General features: G+C 42.8%; 1 protein-coding gene and 1 pseudogene across 2 annotated transcripts in view; one reads left to right on the top strand and one right to left on the bottom strand.

Annotated features, from left to right (window-relative positions):
* Positions 1-6,000, top strand: part of P2RY14 (purinergic receptor P2Y14) — a 90,163-nt gene that overhangs the window by 20,413 nt on the left and 63,750 nt on the right. The window lies entirely within an intron of this gene.
* On the bottom strand, positions 3,292-3,619 carry LOC111827496 (annotated as a pseudogene).

The raw sequence follows: 6,000 nt of genomic DNA, 5'->3' as shown, positions 1-6,000 counted from the left end.
ACCAACACATCACAGGAACTTTTGGTCTCTTGGGAGAGTTGGGGGGATTGATCGTTTTAACAAACGTAAGAGGCAGAAGAAAGAAAATAGAAGACAATAACATGTCTCCCCATCACACGAGGCCGTGGGAGGGGGCTCGGGAGCCGTCGATGGTATTCCTTGTAGTTCACGGTGCAGTACGGAATCGGGGCCTCGACCACCTAACCTGCTGCACATTCTCCGATGCGAAGTATGGGGGTCACGGCTGTCCCCCATGTCTAAGGGTACGTGGAGGCGCGGGGGGGGGGTTAGGGCGCCGCACCGTCACACACAGAGCAGGGCCGATCAGGGGGTTGGGGAGATCCCCCCTATCAGGCACAGAGCAGGGCTGATCAGGGGGTTGGGGCGCCTTCCCCGTCACGAACAGAGCAGGGCAGATAGGGAGGTTGTGGCCCCGCCCCCTGTCACACACAGAGCCGCAGGGCGATCAGGGGGTTGGGGAGCTCCCCCCTGTCACACACAGAGCCGCAGGTCGATCAGAGGATTGGGGAGCTCCCCCCTATCAGGCACTGAGCAGGGCTGATAAGGGGGTTGGGGCGCCTTCCCCTGTCACTCACAGAGCCGCAGGGCGATTAGGGGTTTTGGGTGCTGTCCCCTGTCACGCTGATCCCGGTGCCGGGAGCCTCGCTGCTCCACTGATCCCGGTGCCAGGAGGCATATTACCCTTTTACTATATAGAATAGAGGCCTGGTGCATGGGTGGGGGCCGGCCGGTTTGCCCTGAATGGTGTCCTGGATCAGGGTGTGGGTCCCCACTGGGGTGCCTGGCCAGTCTGGCTGAGAGGCTGAGGGCCGTTTGCAGGCTGGCGGGTGACTGAAGCTCCCAACTGCTCCTTTTTTTTTTTTCTATTCTGGGCCAGCTTTAGCTCTGAGGCCTCGCTGCTGAAAACAGGTTTCTGGCCTTTACCTTCTGTATTTGATACAATGTTGCGGTCGGCTGGCTGAAGCCTGGCTGACTGAAAGCCGGTTTCTAGGGTTTTGTTTAGCTTCTATATTTGCAACATAGTTGCTTAGAGTTGCAGCTGAGAGGCCGGCAAGTCAGGTGGGGAATGTTGGAGTCCGCAGTCACTGGAGCAAGCAAGCCTCCCTGTTCGCTTCAGTGCATGGCTGCCGGCCGCCATCTTGGCTGACAGTTAATTTGCATAAGGATATGCTGATTAGCCAATGGGAAGGGTAGCGGTCGTGCGCTAATTACCATGTTTCTCTTTTATTAGTGTAGATACCTCCCTAGTCCTCTACTGCCATCTAGTGGTAAAATTCATGAAAGAGCAGAAGAAAAAGACTCCAAGCCCTTCCCCTTATCTTTCTTCAGCCATCTTTAGTGCTAATGTGTATACACACACACACACACACACACACACACACACACGCAAACAATCCTGGAGCTGCTTAGAAAAACATAAGATGCAAATGTTTGAAAAGAATAATTAAGACCTACAGAAAGTTATCTTACAAATATAAAGAAAAACACAACAAAAGCTAAAAAATCTTTCATACACGTGAATTTAATGGGAGAAAATGCTACAAATATTGACTGCTCTTTCCTAATTTATATACATGAAAATATAAATTAAATATAATTTATCTATGGATTGAAAAGTATACAAAACCATTTATTAGTGTTGAAGAGGAGGAAATAAGACTGTATTGAAAGTTTTATTTATCAAGCAACTCATGGGATTCAAATGCCAACTTTTGTTTTGGATATTTTTAAGGTCTATATAAACAACAATAATGAGGTAAGAAATCATTTAAATGATAAAAATTGTGTATTGTGGCTTTTAGACCACATATCCTTTTTTTGTCATTTGGAAACCGCGGATATGGAAATTCCTTCATAGGCAAACATTCTTTAATAAAAGTAAAGTGGCCAATTCCTCTTCGAATAATGCCAGAGAATATCCACTGGTTGCAGTCTGGGCAGCCTCCACAGCCTCAACTCTCAGAAATGAGCCACATGTCTGATTAAATCAGCATAGCTTAGGAATAGGGTTTAGGTCACCAGATTTTTCAGAGCCTCCAAGTCTAAGTCTGCATTTAAATATTAGAAACAAAACTTCCCAGCTCTGACACATTCACATATACAAATACACAGACCAGCCCTAGCTGGTTTGGCTCAGTGGATAGAGCGCCAGCCAGCGGACTGAAGGGTCCCAGGTTTGAATCTGGTCAAGGGCACATGCCCGGGTTGCGGGCTCAATCCCCAGTAGGGGGGGCATGCCGGAGGCAACCAATCAATGATTATCTCTCATAATTGATGTTTCTATATCTTTCTCTCTCTCCCTTCCTCTCTGAAATCAATAAAAATATATTTTAAAAAACAAAACAAAACAAAACATGCAGACCAGCACAGAGAATGTACAACCAGGGCTGGCGGATTCAGTACAAGTGTAACTCAGCCCTTAACTTAGAAACTATTTTAAATAGTCTTAAAAATCACTTCCTGTGCTTAATATTATTACTAATAGCCTAAACCAAATATCTTCAATAATACTGAAGTCATCTACCAATTACCAATTAATATCTATATGTATTTTTCAAAAAACCTGAGCTATATCATGTGTCTTCAAATTTTTGTTATTTTGTGCAGCTAGAGAAATACCACACAATGAAAGAATAGATAAATGTGTAAGGAGATAGATATCAGGCAGAACATTTATTTATTTTTTTAGAAGTGTTAAATACTCTTTATTTGATATTATACAGAAACCACACTAAAATGCCTTTCATTCAGTAAAAGGCAACAGTTTAGATATAGGGAATTTTATTAAATTGGCATAGTTGGGACCAAAGAGATAAAATGGTCACTGCCAGCTTATCTGCAGCCCTTCCTTTTAACAGGCTAATGAACACAACCTGAAACACAAGCAAGTCTTGCAGGTCTAAGAGACAGTGAAGGGGTTTCCTCAGAATTTAAACATATTAACACAACCAGTCATATAAATCTAAATGTAAGCCAATCTCCTACAGGTTTTGAGATGGCACTCGCCACCTCTGTGAAAAGTTGAACACTAGGAATCAAGTCCCACCATATTGTTAGAAGGAAGGACAGTGACAGCGCTTGCTGAACCAAAATTATCATCAAAGCTCAGAAAGCTGACCATATTCATTAAACCTCAAGCCAATCTTATTTAAATCAGGACTGCCCGAAAGAAATGCTCTATTAGCCATTCCTGATCTGAATTCTGGTGTATGAGATCGATTTAAATATGGTACACATAAAAAAAGTCATGAGACATTTGTAATCAATAAGGCAGTGGCCAACTATTACTCATTAGTAGCTTTTTTGAGATAAGCTATCGAGTCTGCCCTTTCTGCACTCTTCTCAATGCCAGCAAAGATCATTTTTGTTCCAGGGATGTACTTCTTGGGATTCTCCAAATACTCCATCAGTGTAGCCTCACCCAAGGAGTATTGTTCTTGTTGGCATCCGTGTAAGAAAATCCAGGGGCCTGACCTGTCTTTCACTCAGAGAGACCATGGAGATTTGGCCCAGTCTTGTGCTTGTCTCCCTTTTCCACAGTATGGCACTGGGCACATTTCTGAACAAAAATCTTCTTGCCCTTCTCAACATCACCCATTTTGAAATCGCTCGTTAGTAGCGCAAGATACGGAGATCCCCACTCGCAAGCCGGACGTCCCGCTCTCTCAGGCAGAACATTTATGTACTATTCAAGCTTGGAGTCATCTGGGTCAGTGCTTCACAACACCATCAAGCCAAAAGCATCTTTTCTGAGCTGCATCAACATACTTTTAGTATGCTGATATAAAGCCACAGATAAAATCTACCTACACATACAGGCACAAGTGTGCACGTACACACGCACTCAGACCTCAGCTTGAACAGTAGTGTGTACCATAAAAATAGAAGGGTGCAGAAACTGTGCTAAGCAATCTTAATAATCAATTGTTCCATAACTTTAAAATTTTTGTCAAAATGTTAAAAATTTTTTTACTGCTGGTTATAAATGAAAAATAGCAAATTTATAGCATTGGAAACATTGAGAAATGTTTTAATCCTTTGTAAAAAAGAAAACTTATTAAGAGCAGTGTGAACAGTGCTTGTCTTGCTGGTATTTAACTCTGGATACAGAATGGGCATCTTTTCCTTTGCCTTGTAGAACTGTCGCACTCTTCTCTAACTCTGAAACAGCTTCCAACATTTTATCCTTTATCTCAGAAAATTCCTCTAATATGAAGTTCTTGCCAGCGTCACTTTCTCTACACACCCGGTGAGCTATTTCTTCTATAGATCTCTTTACCAGTGGTTTGAATTCTAGTTCCAGGGTTATCACTTTTCAGAAAGACAGGTGTGCAGGGACCAATCACCAACCAGCAGTGAAGGAAGTGACCTGACTGGTCACTGACTATGAGGCAGATGTGTCATTTACACGGTGAACTTTGAACTAGAGAGCTAGCAGTGAAGTTTGTACTTGATGGAATTAATCAGATAATGCACTGTGGTAATTGACATTTGAGCCATGTTGCTGGGAGACTGGTATTATTTAACCAAATCATGGTAACTTAAATACATATATATCTGAACTATAAAATCAAGGCCTGCCTGCCTAGATATGTATGCATCTGAGCATAAAGATAATCATAACATAAGAAGAAATAGAAAGGGAGAAATGGATAATAAAATATGTAATTTGATATCAGATCCATAAGAAAATAGTACTTGCTGATTAACGGCACTCAGATGCTTGCATTCTATTATTTAATTATGTGAATGCCACTTATATCATTACCATTGGCAATATGGCTCTCAAAAAATGAGAAATAGTTCTTGAGAAACATTGGTCAATGTATATTTGACCAGGCAAAAAATATATTTTGCACAGAAAAATAGAATTAAATGATGGGCTTAGATATTTATAATCAGGTTTTTCACCCATGGGAACATTTAATGGGCTACTTCTCTGAGAAGCACAGGACAAGTCTTCCCTGTGCAAGACTGCCTCAGACTTTCCCAAACATCTGGCATCCACCACACAGTGGGAGGAAACAATACTCCAGGTATGACAACTGCCCCTGGGTTAGCACACTGAGAACTCGGATGCTGGTTCCTGAACCATCCGTAGTCAGAGAAAAGGACACACCCAAGGTTTCAAGCACTACAGAAACCCAAGCCTCTACATACAATAAGCCCTAAATAAATTTGCAGAGGGATACGATATTAATAAAAAATTAATAAATAAAGCAAAAATTTTATTTCCACATCTCCATAATCACAAAAGATTATTAAAAGAGTAAGTGATTTCTATAAAGTCTACATCCAAGCTTCATTAGATACCTGCTTTGAAGTTTAATATGTTCTCTGCAAATGCCATTTGAAAGACTGCCATACGTGCCCCACACATACCCCTAAAATTATGAGGTAAAAACAGGCAAGACAATAATGATGATCAAATCTTATGTAGTGCCTACCCGTCACTATCCTAAACATTTTAGCCCCCACAACAATCCTACGAAGTAGTATCCTATTATTATTCCCATTTTACAGATGAGAAATCTGAAGAACACTAGCCAAGGAAGTGAAGTGATGGTGGCAGGTTAGGAAGCCGAGGGGTCCATGCTGTTGTGCCTCAATTGCATCACTCTCTTCCCCACCCCATCCAAGGGGGCTCCTTACCCTGGAACTCAGTTAACAGCATCACCACCACCCAGGCACCTGAACTGGAAACCCAAGACATTCTATGCACTCCCTTTCCCTCACCCACATTAACCAAACCCTGCCAATTTACCCTCAGAAATGGTGGACAAGCCAGGCCTCTGCCCCGCCTGGCCCTGCATCAGGCTGAGCTCAGATCCAGGGCTGGGCTGCGAGGTCTCATGGATGTGCAAGGATTTGAGAGTAGGGCAGAACGGACCCCCCTCTCGGTGTGTGCTAGGCTGAGAGAAGAAAATACACCAACTGCCATGATTTCAAACTGACAAAACTACTGCTTGAGGCCTTGAC

Source organism: Myotis lucifugus, unplaced genomic scaffold, assembly GCF_000147115.1.
Source record: "Myotis lucifugus unplaced genomic scaffold, Myoluc2.0 scaffold_175, whole genome shotgun sequence".
NCBI lineage: Eukaryota > Metazoa > Chordata > Mammalia > Chiroptera > Vespertilionidae > Myotis > Myotis lucifugus.
The sequence above is the reverse complement of the archived record's forward strand: the minus strand, read 5'-3'. Positions and strand labels throughout refer to the sequence as shown.